The following is a 14703-nucleotide window of genomic DNA, read 5'->3' as shown; positions in this document are numbered from 1 at the left end:
ATGAAGGAGACTTGAGCCCAAATAAAAAGATTTATTACACTTGTAATAAAATGTCCCGAAAGATGGTTCTGGTCGATTAAGGCACTGATTATTGTGCTGAAATAGGTGCAGATCCTCATTTTTGTGAATTTTTGTTTGTTTTTAGCAGTAATTTAATGCTGGGCGTGTCATCGTGATTGACAGTTGTGATTGACAGTTTCTCAAAGCAGCGCGTCTGAGCTTCGGCAGGAGACTGAAGTGTTATTGTTCGATTTCTGTTATTTTACCATGACAAAATGAGTTCAGCAGTAAACTATAGTTTCTGACATACATGATCCTGGTGGAACAATGTTTATTCGCTAAAGTCAGGGCTTTTTTTTCGGGCTTTATTAGTTTGCTGATACAAGTACGCCTAGCCACCCAGATAGCAAAATATACTCGGGCCAGTTCCAGCTAGATTCTCGCCTGCCGGAGACTTACCCCTCAGAGCTCAGACTGACTACCTCTGCTGGACCTTCTCCGGATGCCTGGACTCACTGCCAGATTCCAGCCCAAGTAAATCAAGCCAGATGCGGCGGCCGAGCGAGCCGGCGCTGCCGCATGCGAGCCGGAATCAGCCCGCGACGCCGCGAGTAGGTTATGCGCTGCGGCCCGGAGCTGGCGCGATTGAATATATAAAACCCTCATATTTGTTAACGTTACAGCAAACGCATGCTGAGAAGTTCGGGGGGCGTGGATGATTTTACATAAAGCGTTTGGTTGGAAGCTTGACTCCGCTCATTTTCGCGGCTCCTCCTCTGGCTCCATCAGACAGTCCTTCTGCGCATGTCAATTTCAGCAGTCTTTTGCAACAGTTTGTGCCCGTCAAGCAGGCGTTTTGCCCTCAAGGCGTTCAATGGGAAAAGAGGCTGTTGCGTCGTCCATATTTTTTACAGATTTACTTTTTTTTGGTCCAAAGTAAAGCATGCAGATTATTTCTGGGGCTGATTTAAACGTTGAAATATGTCCATAAGTGCTCTACTTTTACAAAAATTTTATTTGTTTTAAATATCCAAGGTTCATTTGATTATAATTAGTTTTATACTACCTGTATTGTGTTGTTCAAACACATTCCCATAGCTTAGACCAGGGGTCACCAAACGTGTTCCTGGGTTGTCATTGTCCTGTAGATTTTAGCACCAACCCTAATCAAACACAAACAATCAGGCAGGTGTGTTGAGGCACGTTGGAGCTAAACCCTGCAGGGACACCGGCCCTCTAGGACCAAGATAGGTGATCCCTGACTTAGACGCTATGAAGGTGGTGTAAATATGATCATGGTTCTGTTTCATGTCTCATTTAATAGATTTTCCTGATATGCATATTAACATTTGTATAAATGTGCATTAGTAAAATTTGACTGCTGGCTGAATTAAACATGTTAAAGGGCACCTAGGTTACCCCTTTTTTCAGATTTAATATACAGTAAGTCTTTTGTGTCTCCAAAATGTGTCTCTAAAGTTTCAGCGAAAAACAATCATCAGATTATTTATTTTTTATTAGTATAAAATTCTTTTATAAGTTTCTCTTTTTGCATCAGGTAGCGGTTTTGTTCTTTAAGGCTAGTCTTCCCTGCCTACCATTTCAATGTGCCTTTCTGCGTTCCTTTGTCTCTTCACTCGGCTGATTCAGACAGCAGACAGACTTAAAAGGAAGAAGATCTGACATAGCGTTTGTGAGAAATACTACAGTAAGAACTTTACCATCGAGTTTTTGATGCATTTGTTGTGGAGCTGCAATGATGAGTCACATACAATGTCAATTCATTCACAATTCATTACACTCATCAACTGTTATAAAACATTATAAACTTGTAAAACGCACTCTTCTTAATGACTTTTGATGATGATTGATGATCCTAGTAAACTGAACAGACCTTTTATTGCCCGGTTGGTTTGGTCCGGACTTCAATCAATTCGGTGAGCAGGGGGACAGCACTCCTACGTTAAGTCCTACGTCGGTCTGAAAACTGCTCCAATTGGTCCACTGTTTTTATGTTGTTAAATTGAAATAAAAAAAGGACTGGGTGTGTTTATATCACCCCAATATGACGGTCTATACACTACACCTACACATATGTCTGTCCAAACAGCTTGAAAAGTTGATTTTTCACCATAGGTGCCCTTTAAAGTAAATAAAATAAGGCATGGGCCGGTATAAGATTTTGACAGTATGATAACCTTTGATAAGTAAAAACATGATGGTTTCACGGTATTGTGATTACTGCTCTAAAAAAGTTATTTTTTAAACGTCTGGGTAAAAAAACCAAAAAAAAAATCCCTTTTGAATTTTTACACAGTGAATATACGCAACTGCATTACAGTTTACTGTACCTAACTAACATTTTCCTGACATTTAGCTCATCTATCAATCAATCCATCCATTTATGGATTGAAGTTTAATAATTTGCCAATATGACATCATCATCTGCCTGCCAATCAAACAGCTCTCACCAGAGAAAACAAGCCAAATTCATGTCACTGTGATTTTTTTTTTTTTAAACTGTTATAAATACCATCTGCCAACAAGATTCCTCACAATTTGACACTATGTAACTTTCTACCCGAGTGTTTTCATGTCAATTTTCAGCCAAGAAAATATACAAGAGCTTCTTACCCTCAGGTTAAACTGAGAAGGCATCGGGCCAACGTTGGCGAGACAGGCAGTTTTACAACAGCACTGAATTATACAGGAAGGCAGCACATGCACATGCGGGCCATGCATCTGACATGAATACACGATCGGGAGAACAATTACTGTCACCAGGCTTCACAATGAAAACCTCTTAACACCTCGGTTTAATTCCAGCAGAGGAAGCGTAACTGATTTCACAGTTAGCTCAATGTCTGCTAATGATTGGATGGCTGTGTTGTTTATGGTGACCATCTGGTAACTGGAAGTAGCTTGGATCCAATCTCTAGTGGAGACTCTTACATGATAAATAGAAAGGTAAGACAAACCAATGGCATCCTAAAGGTCACAAATCCATAAGAATTTCCATTTGAATCCATAAACAACACTTAGGACACAGAAATAGCCCTTGCAGATGGTGCCAAACACACATCTGCACTGAGAACACATGCCAATCAATACAGACGGGAGACGAGCCAAATAAAATCAGACATACGACGCCTAAAATAGCCAATGAGATGAAGAGAAGCAATCCTATAGAGATCGGGAGTGTGAGAGGATGAGCGAATGGTGGAGATAGACCACAGAAAGAGAACCTAAGCCAAGCCTGCCGCACAGAAGGATGATGGGAAAGTAGACTGTGGCAGCCAGTGGCAGGGACAGATGCCATGTGGCCAACAGCTGTACATGTATCTGTATATATGTGTGTGTGTGTGTGTGTGTATGTGTGTGTGTGTGTGTTAGGGCTGTGGAATATATAATTTCACCATTGATATCATAATTTGATCATTCTCAAAAGTCACATCGCAGGATCTGCAATGTTAAGTTTATATTATAATAAATCATTTGCATGTATTTTGAGGCCCGTGATTGTATAAGGATTTTAAAAGCACTCAGGCATATAAAAGTTTACCATTTATTACGTTAATAACTATTCATTTTATTGAATTATGTTTATTTTTGTTATTCAAATACTGTATTAGAATAACTAAAAAAAAAAATCTATAGAACTGTTCATTAAAATCAGGGGTCGCAAACCCGCGGCTCGCAGGAGGATAGTTTGTGGCCCCCGCCTTAATTTAAAAGTTTAATGTCACTCTGACCACGAGTTTAATATGAATAATATAATATAATAAAATAAAGTATAATAAAGTAAGCAAATCAACGCAGTCTAATGTAGTTGTCTGCATTTACATATCGACACGTCCAATGGCAAAAAGAATCCCCCATAGCCCGAACTAAATATAGGGTCGCACCGGTCGTACCGTTATTTGTGGGTCATTTGCAACTTAGGGTCATTACCCTAGGCTCCATATAACAGCCATCTTCATTTTGAAGAATTCCCCATTCCACCCCTACTCCTCCTCCTTTCTTAGATTGGTGGCAGGATGGCCCAGTGGTTAGCACTGTCGCCTCACAGCAAGAACATCACTGGTCTTTACTAAGCCAGCCGACGTTTCTGTGTGGAGTTCATCTCACCATCCAAAAACACACAACTTAAGTCAATTGACTAAGTGAAGTTTATTCATAAACTAATTTCGAGAGGAGCACGTGATTATGATTGAACACGGCTGGTTCTGCATTAGCATGCTTGATCCAGCAATCAGGCCATTCCTAACCACTATAAAGAGCCAGGGTTTTTTCACTACAGTCATCATCGATTTGAAGAATCCCCCCTTCCACCCCTACCTTTCACCTTTCCCTCCATAGGGCAGCACGGTGGCTCAGTGACTAGCACTGTCGCCTCACAGCAAGAAAGTCACCGGTTCTAGTTCCTTAACAGGCCGGTGGTCGTTTCTGTGTGTAGTTTGCATGTTCTTCCCGTGCTTGCGTGGGTTTTCCCCGGGTTCTCCGGTTTCCTCCCACATTCCAAAAACATGCACAACAAGTTAATCGTTAAATCTAAATTTCAATACAGGTAATCTAATAATGCAGCATATCTTTTAATAGCTATTCAAGCTTTCATAGCTTAGTCTTTAGCTATTATCAAAAGGGGAGTTGTCGAGATCTACCTGAGCTCGAGGTTCCCCTCTCTTCCTCCAAACGGGAGGGAGCCCAGGGCTCAAGAACCTTCGAGCTCAGGGCTCTCTCCCGGGACAGCATGCCAAACTTGCTTATAATCAATCATCAGCTAAGTGTGAACTCTTGAAATCCAAATTATGTAGTAAGTTGTAAGTCATCCAGGTACTTTTCGCATCCTGATTTTCGAATTCTATAGCGTACTGAATAGTATGGAAGTATGCAGTTTCAGATGCAGCCTTGGTCTTTATCCAAACGCACATCACAGCTAACACTCCGCACCTGGTCTAAACGTAATCACGGCAAAACACTGCACCTGTTCAACACTCCAAGAGAATAGCAGATCATGGAACACCTTCATCTAGTGGACACCGGTTAATAGAACAATACGACCGTCACAATGATATATGTGCAGCATATGCATTGTTAACTGTTTTACTGTACAAATTAGAAATTAAAAATATGTGCATACAAATAAGTGGCTTTATTGGTTTCAAAAACCATAAACATTAATGATACAGTGACATAGTTGGCACATGGTACATGAATTCATACAGTTTAGTCTTAGAAAAAAAGGAAGATTTTTCAATGGAGAAGTGGCACCAAACTCCCCCTTTAAATCCAATCATTATTGGGGGATAAGCAAACTAAATTCATCTGAATTAGCCACTAAATTAAAAAGTTAGGGCTGGTATTGTTTACAGCCACAAAAATAAAACCAGCTAGCAAATGATGTTGTAGCTATTTATGGATATGACCTGAGGAAATAAAGCTGTTTTAGTAAAGACAGCCAGACGTGTATGTGTGTGTGTAGCACACGAGAATAGGAAATGACACTAAGGTCAGTCCATTACACACACACACACACACACACACATACTGTAGGTCAAAGCGTCAATGTTTCCACACCGAACAGCAGCAGATATGTGTGTTGTGTGTTATTGAGTACAACATCAATAGCTCTCTCCATTAATGTTATGGAAAGGGTGTAGACAAAGCCATGATCTACACTCACTAATATAATCTTTTTTGAACGTTTCATTTTACATTGATCACCAATAGGAGGAAAAAAGACAATAGATTGTGGTGAAAATTACTTTATGGAAACGGGTGTACACACATATGGTGGGCATGAGACAAACAGGGATTGTAGGGTGGAGAATGTATTTGAGGGAAGATAAGGCAGATTTGGTCTGTTATTATGCGTGTTACAAGTCAGGGTGTGGAAGAAACGCACCTCTTATTTGGTCAGATATAAGAAGAGTAGAGTTCAGAGCTCCAAATAAGCCTATATTGAGCTGATTATAATTACTACACTTTACTATAGGAAACAAGACTTTATTTAGTGCCTTTGTGAATTGGGATTCTTGGTGTTCTTTTTAATTACTTAGCAGTAATTCAGAGATCTGATGTGGTTGTGGAGTTCATCAAATGATCAGAATCAGGAACAAATCCAGCTACGAAGTAAAAAAAGTAAAAAATAGACTAATTTATAATTGTACTGTTTGATTTAGAGAGGAAGAAAATGTGAATAATGTTGTTTTCTGCTGATAGATTGGAACAATTCATGTCTTATTAATTCTTTATATTTGTAACTGTAACTCTAAAATCTATCAATAAAGTTTCAATTAAAGAGTTCAACTTACAAATAGACTAACTTTTATAAACACATTCAACCAGGAATTTGAATTCTGATATTTATAAACATCCTTCTCGATTTATATAAGATTGTGGAACAAAATGTATTTTGAGAAATCTTTTACATTTTGAACATTGAATGTCTGTGGAGTCCAAAACAATGCTGACTGGAGAATTTCACCAGACAATATTCATGAGAAATTACAACTTCTTTTTTTTTTTTTCTTTAAAGATGGCATTACTTAGGTCATACGTTGAAAAAAAAAACATGAAGGTTAGTTAATGTAGACAATTTTAATTTTTGTGAGTTCGATTCCTTTAAGACAGATTATTCCACTTGCATTCAAGCAAACCACTTTACATTTTTAAAGAACATATGCATTTTTGATTGTGATGACAAATTTTAATGCGTATCCCATCATTTGTTTGTAGAGCAATGAGGATAACTTAATAAAATGCTAGGAAAACCTCATATTTACACACACACACACACACACACACACACACACGCACACACACACACACAGTGGGGGAATTAAGTATTTAACACGTCACCATTTTTTCAGAAAACATATTCCTATTAATGGTGTTGACTTGAAAATTTTCACCCATAAGATGTTGATAACAACCAAATATGCAAAGATTGCTATTTACAAAATAGGTTGTGTGTAACAAAATGAAATGAGACAGGAAAAAAGTATTAAACACATAAAGAAAGGGAGGTGTAGAAAGGCAGTGAAAGCCCAGACAGCAGCTGAAATCTCTCAGAAGTTCTTCAGCAACTCTCTGCCCTTCCTTATTGTAAATGAGTATGAACTGTTTCAGTCAAACATCTACATTATCAGGATGATGAATATGAAACCAGACTGGACATTCAACAAGACAATGATCCAAAACACAGCCAAGGAAACTGTCAAATGCTTTCAGAGAAAGAAGATCAAGCTGTAGAATGGCCCAACCAATCACCTGACTTGAATCCAATAGAAAATCCAAAATAAAGATCAATGTGGACAGACAAAACTCACAAAAGCATTAAGATTTTTGCACACTGTTGAAGTCTGTGATGAACTCACACCTGAGCAATGCATGTGACTTCATTCTACATATGGGAGGTGTCTTTAAGCCATTTCATAACACATAACTTAATTTGTGAGCTAATTAGATTTGTTTTCTTTTCATTTATGTATATCTTTGGTTGTTATCAACATCTGGTGAAAATTTCAAATCAACAGCACCTTTAGATGTAATATTTTATAAAATAATAAATCATGCTATTAATATTTTCTAAGAATTATTGTGACCTGCTGAATACGTATGTCCCACACTGTATTACTTTTATTCAGAAAAGATGGATATAATTGATCAAAGATGACCAAGAAGACTTAAAAAAAATATTAAATGTTAAAATGTTTTTCTCTTGAAATTTCTGATTACAAAATAATCTATATTAATAATAAATTAATTAATTTAAAAATAAAACAAATATTAAAAAGTAGTTTTCTTGAGAAATAGTCCCAAAAATAGTTTTTAAAAAATTAATAACTGCTTTTAATCTAGCCAAAATAAAACAAATAAGACTTTCTCCAGAAGAAAAAATATTATCAGACATACTGTGAAAATTTTCTTGCTCTGTTAAACATCATTTGGGAAATATTAAAAATAAAATAAAATCAAAAGGGGGCTAATAATTCTGACTTCAACTTTACATTAAGCCATGGTTTACACTGGAGACCTCTTTTAAACACTTTTCAATACCTACACCAAACTCAACAGTTGTGCAGAAATATTATTCATTCTGCTCAAATTCAAACTAAAAATAAAACAATAACCCCTCTGCAAATTGGCCAAAAGTAGCAAAAACAAGTGAATGAGGGAGTGAGAATACAGGAAAAGGCACAAGATTCCTGGATGAGCCGCTTATAGTTCTAAATTAACTGAAGGAAGTGGCTGTTTATGGGAGCATTTACTGGTAAAGCTGCCCCCGGTCTCTTAAACATGGTCACCACTTCAGCCTGGACACTGTTAAAGGCTCTTCCCTGAAGCATAAAGAGGTGGTTTGGCAAGAAACCAATTTTACACACACACGCTAAAGCCTGACCTAGTGTGTGTGACCCTGTGAATGTGGCATTAATTGGGCAGCAGCAGTGCCCCATGCAGAGAAACTTCCTATTCTTTGAACTCGACCCAGTGTTTTTAACATCACTTTCACCGTTTCCTTCATAATGTTGCACAGGTCAGCGGCGTTCAACAGTCAATGAGCTCCACATAACACTGTAATGAGGGTGTGTGTGTGTGTGTGTGTGTGTATGTCGAGGTGAAAATCCACTGAGATGTGTTCTCAATTATTTCAGAATTTCGGAAGAGAAATCTGGACCTCCCATTTGTGGGCTGAAACACACACACACACACACACACACACACACACACACACACACACACACACACACACACACACACACACACACACACACACTGGATGCACACCAGTCATTTAGATGCAGCAGATGATGTCACTGCCTGAGATTGCATTGCTCTCTTTCTATCTATAGTCAGTCTGCAGCACTTTTTCCAGCACTGGGTTTAAAACATGTTCCTGAGAATGCACAGACAAAGCTGGAAAACATTTATACTCAACTTTGAATAGAGAGAAACAGAAAAAAAATGAAGCAACTTGCAACACATGAACTTGCCTAATAAAATTGGGTTACATAAAAAAAAATACATGAGCTAAGGTAAGGTTTAGTGGTAGGTTTAGGAATAATATGCTTGCTGTAGTTATTACCATGTTTATGTAATGACTATAAGTACAGTACATGCAAACAAGACTAAAATAAAATGAAACCAAAACGAATAAGAGGCATGCACTTGATTGACAATTTTACTATTGTTTACTTTTGTTAATATTTTTTATAAATCTTCAAATAATCTTTTGAATTATTCACTAATTTGAAAGTTTTCGCATTTTTAAAACCAAATAATATATAATTTTATTCTTGTGGTCTATACTAAACATTAATATGTATATATTTATATATATTACAAACATTGTCACAATTTAAATTTTACACAAAATGTTACTCCATTATTAAAATACACATACAAATATACATACAGCTGAAGTCAGAATTATTAGCCCCCGTGAATTATTAGCCCCTCTCTTATTTTTTTTCCCCAATTTCTGTTTAAAGGAATATTTCTTCAGCACATTTCTAAACATGCTAGTTTTAATAACTCATTTCTAATAGCTGATTTATTCTATCGTTGCCATGATGACAGTAAATAATATTTGACTAGATATTTTTCAAGACAGTTCTATACAGCTTAAAGTGACATTTAAAGTCTAACAGGTTAAATAGGTTTTCTAGGCAGGTTAGGGTAATTAGGCAAGTCATTGTGTAACGATGGTTTGTTCTGTAGACTATCAAAGAAAAATATATAGCTTAAAGGGGCTAACAATTTTGACCTTAAAATGTTATATATTTTTTTTTAATTGCTTTTATTCTAGCCGAAATAAAGTGAATGACTTTTACAAGAAGAAAAAATATTATCAGACATACTGTGAAAATTTCCTCACTCTGTTAAACATAATTTGGGAAATGTATAAAAGTGAGACAGACAGACAGACAGACAGACAGACAGACAGACAGACAGACAGACAGACAGACAGACAGACAGACAGACAGACAGACAGACAGACAGATAGATAGATAGATAGATAGATAGATAGATAGATAGATAGATAGATAGATAGATAGATAGATAGATAGATAGATAGATAGATAGATAGATAGATAGATAGATAGATAGTTGCATGCTAATCTGAACATATCTAATGCTTAATTTATAATTACATACTAGCATAATGCAATTACTATTTCAGCATTTTAATATATTGCTAAAGTAGTACACGTATGCTAGCTCTGAATTGAGCTTTTGTCTGTTCAATGAAAAGTATAAATTACTCTCTTTACTGCCCCCTATTGAACTGCAGGAGTTTAACATGCTTTAGTTTATATATACAGTGTCAGAAAAAAATGGTAGTGTTGGAGGTGGAACAGAATTGCACCTTAAGACAAAGAAACAAATTTGTACTATTGCAGTTTGTACCTTTAAAAACATGATTTGTATCTTGGGAAACCAAAATGTATCTTCGGTTTTTAAAACCTGCAGATACAATACTGTACCTTCATAAAAGGTACAAATCTGATCCATATGGGTACCACTACAGTGACAAGACACTTTGTGCCTTAACAGTGTCCAAAATGCTTACCAAACATTTATTTAAAACGCCTTAAATGTTTAGTTTACACTATTTATAGTTTCATATTTGACCAGTTGTTTTGTTTTATTGTATTTTAGAACTCAATAATTCATGTTTACAAGTTTCTTAAAACATACTTTTAAATGACAATTCTTGTTTTAACATGGAAATTAATCATAAAATCACTTTGCCTGACTAGTAATATTTATTTTATATGTATTGTAATAAAGGAGTTGTACCTTTTATATAAGAACAATTGTGTACCTTCATTTCAGTTGTACCATAAAAGGCATATAACTAATCGAAAATCGAAACCAAAACTAATCAGAAACAGCACATAAATAGGCTATAAGCAATCCTTTTCATATATGCCAGCCAGCTCCATAGTCTACATTGACACTTAAGTCAGTCAATCTAAAAACCAACAATAGGAGCCTTTGTAATAGTTCCATACATTATTATGATCCAATAAATTCCCCATTGTTTTTTCCAGCATCATGCAGAACAATAACAATCTATTAATGCAAATGTTTCTGTATAATAAAAACTAGCTGTTGCAGTTATAATATCACGTGATATTTTCACTTTGCTTTTACACCTCAACATTGTTAAATGACGACAGAGAGTGAGAGCAAATACCTTTTTGTCTTACTGTGTCCTTTTAGTAACAACAGGCCAGATGTGCACAGCTTGTGCCAAGCATCAAAGTGATGCCAGTGGCTTCAAGCTGGCATGGGGCGATGCCAGACGCTGAGTGGCCAAAATGTTATGACTGAAGGCAAATCTGGCAGAAAGCCGCTGAATTAAACACATGGACATATGCATGGCTGATAACAACACCTCTTATGTTCAGAACTGGCTGTCAACAACAAGCAGGTAAGATGGGTAACAAACAAAAAAGGTAAACGCATACACACAATGCAGATAAGGCTGTTCTAAATGGCTAGCACAGGTGGCGTTTATCTGGTAACAGAAACGTTGTTATTAGGACATTATCAGGTAAGCAAATGAAGAGAAAACAGGCCAGGAAACAACCTGGAATGTTATTAAAATACAGATAGTAAATATGTGTCGACTAAAATGCCAATAAATAACCAATATTAATAAACTCAGTTTGTCCTGTATCCTAAAGTGGTAATAAGTGTTATCCTGACACCTAGTGGCAAGCAACGTTATTACATGTTTTTGCAGAAACCATTTCTTGTAAAAAAGCAGGTCAAAATAGACTTACAGGCGTATGGATGTAAACGCTATGAGATGATGTGAAAGAGATATAAATAAATTCATCACATGTCATTTTTTTATATTTTCTTTTTGGATAAAATAAAATGTACCATGTTTTACATACATTTTACAATTCATTTTAAACGTGTTTGTGTGTGTGTATGTGTGTGTGTGTGTGTGTGTGTGTATATATATATATATATATATATATATATATATATATATATATATATATATATATATATATATATATATGTGTGTGTGTGTGTGTGTGTGTGTGTGTGTGTGTGTGTGTGTGTGTGTGTATTCAGACCACATAATACCAAGGGTTAAGAAACCAATACAGAACCAGCGTTTTAAATGAAAATATTTTAATTAACTATAATGTCATTTTAGCCAATATCAAAAAACTCTAGACAAATTCAGGAATTTTTAAATCATACATTTTTACACAACCTTAAAAATATAGTGATTATGCTATAATTTTGCAAGACATTTTTGATGTTACAACCTCTTTTTCAAGCAATTTTTATGCATTTTAATAGTTATTATTATTAATATTTTATTTTTTATTTTTTTGCAAAAATAGATAGAGGAGCACATGGGGACAAAGTAACGCAGGGTTAAATGTAACTCATTTAACTCAGAGTTTTAAGCTATTTGCTCAGGGTTAACCATGGCATGCTTCCAAGGTTTTCACGACAGTGTCGGCAGATGTCCTTCTGCCAATTATTGTTAAAAGTTTGGTGAAATTTGGATGAGAAGCACAGGAGAAACCATTTTTGGTACTTTTTATGGAAGTCAATATTTTGTTTAGTTTAAGGAAATCCATGAAAGTATGAATGTAAAATCTTATACTGTTGTGATTACCGCCTTCTAGGCTAAAAAAATAAATAAATAAAAAATAATTTTAAAAAAAAAGTAACCATTTTGAAAGATGTAAAAAAATAAATAAATAAAAAAAAACAGTGACTGCCAGTTTTGAGGCAAACACGACACAGCACAGCAGAGTCAGTTGTAACTGGGTGTTAAAATTAAGCCACTCACGGTTGGACACCAATTAAATTAACAAAGTATTTATTTAAAATTTGAGTGTAATGTTGAGAACTTTCTGTACTTAAATGTTTTTTTAATAATAATAAAAATTTAACAGAAAAAAATTGTTATTGCTAATAATGCAAATAAATGCATTGTATAACAATGGATAAATGGATAATAGTGCAAATAGATTCAAATGTGTTTATACAATAAATAAATAAATAAACATGCTGTGCTGTGTAGAATATAAAATAAATTTAGTTAAGTACTAAGGAAATAGCTACTATTTAAAGTAAACAGAGATTAAATTAAATGTGTGTAATCTGCCTTTTTAAGCATGCATTACCATGTCTGTTACAACTTATTTAGTAACATCTTTACTCCTGGCACTTTTGGCAATACTGTACAGAACCCATAGGTTCGACGATCATATAATCAGTGCTTATTTGTAGGACAGGCTTGTGTGTTGTTGGTTAAAAAAAAATGGTTTGTTTAACCCTATTACCTTTTCATTCATTATGGCCAAAACCAAAAGAATTACTTTGTGCCCCACTCTCCCCTACTTTGTATAAATTGTGATTTATTAAACTGGAAGAATTAATTTCCTCTAAACAATGCAAAAATAACCAATTGCCACTCGATAGTGAAACACGTGTCCTAATAGTGTTTTCAGCAATGTGCCACACATATCGTCACCTTGGAATTATGAGGTTCTATCTGTGTTCTGAATGATTTTGAGATATTGGGCTTCAAAGTTTTTGCTTTCCATAGCAAACAGTATGTGTGTAACATTTGTTTTTTTGTTGTTTTTTTTAAATAAAAAGTCTTAAAATGTAAACAACTTATTAAAAAAACATCTTATAATGTAAATAAGTTGTTGTTTAATAAGTCACTGACTCAATTTTGACAAAAATGTCAGATAGAACCTTATAGTTCTAAGGTGATGAAATGTCAATTTAAAAAAAATGTGTTTTAGGGTTTGATGACACTGTTTAAATACATTTTGCACTTAACAGAGTAACAATTGTTTTTTGCTTTTTTGTTTTTGATATTTTGTTCACTTTTTGGGGTCGTTGTATGTATCCTGTGGATGGCAGTGTAGGCTTTTCTTTGAAATTTAAAGAAACAATTATCAGCAACAGAAGTCTTCTCTGTCTGATCCATAGACTGTAGTAAAAAAATCAGATGTTCACAGATTGCGTCTAGCTTTGTACTTTGTTACAGCTTAATATAAAATAACGAGGTTGGTCGCACATTTAGCCAACAGCCAAATTTTGACTGTGCTCAGAGTCAGTGGATTTTGAATGACAATTGTGACTCAACTCACAACGCTCAGCACAAACTAACTGAACTCACTCTCAAAAAGTAAAACAAAATAAAAGAAACTGGCGACGCAGTGGCGGAGCAGGTAGTGATGTTGCCTCACAGCACGAAGGTCGCTGGTTCGAGCCTCGGCTGGGTCAGTTGGCGTTTCAATGTGGAGTTTGCATGTTCTCCCCACGTTCATGTGAGTTTCCTCCGAGTGCTCTGGTTTCCCCCACAGTCCAAAGGCATGCGGTGCAGGTGAATTGGGTAAGCTAAATTGTTCGTAATATGTATGGATGATTCCCAGAGATGGGTTGCAGCTAAAAGGGCATCTGCTGTGTAAAACATATGCTGGATAAGTTGGTGGTTCATTCCACTGTGGCGTCCCCAGATTGATAAAGGGACTAAGTCGAAAAGAAACTGAATGAATGAATGACTGAATGAATGAATGAATGATTACAAGAAATTGTGACGCACACAGGAGATTCCGAGTGACTACTGCACTACAAGATAATAGACAGCTAATAGTCTACATTACTGCTGTCGTTCACACAGTGCAGAAAATACAG

At 35.8% G+C, this 14703-nt stretch overlaps 1 protein-coding gene and 1 long non-coding RNA gene across 4 annotated transcripts in view; one reads left to right on the top strand and one right to left on the bottom strand.

Annotated features, from left to right (window-relative positions):
- Positions 1 to 4497, top strand: part of LOC147846482 (uncharacterized) — a 455407-nt gene extending 450910 nt beyond the window's left edge. The window contains exon 3 of the long non-coding RNA XR_015478942.1: positions 4165 to 4497. This is a non-coding gene — a long non-coding RNA (uncharacterized LOC147846482). The remainder of the gene's footprint in view (positions 1 to 4164) is intronic.
- The window catches only part of gpc5c (glypican 5c), a 276595-nt gene that overhangs the window by 128265 nt on the left and 133627 nt on the right, over positions 1 to 14703 (bottom strand). The window lies entirely within an intron of this gene.

This window comes from Danio rerio, chromosome 2 (genome assembly GCF_052040795.2).
Source record: "Danio rerio strain M-AB ecotype USA chromosome 2, GRCz13ab, whole genome shotgun sequence".
Lineage (NCBI taxonomy): Eukaryota > Metazoa > Chordata > Actinopteri > Cypriniformes > Danionidae > Danio > Danio rerio.
This window is presented reverse-complemented; position numbering and strand designations above follow the sequence as displayed.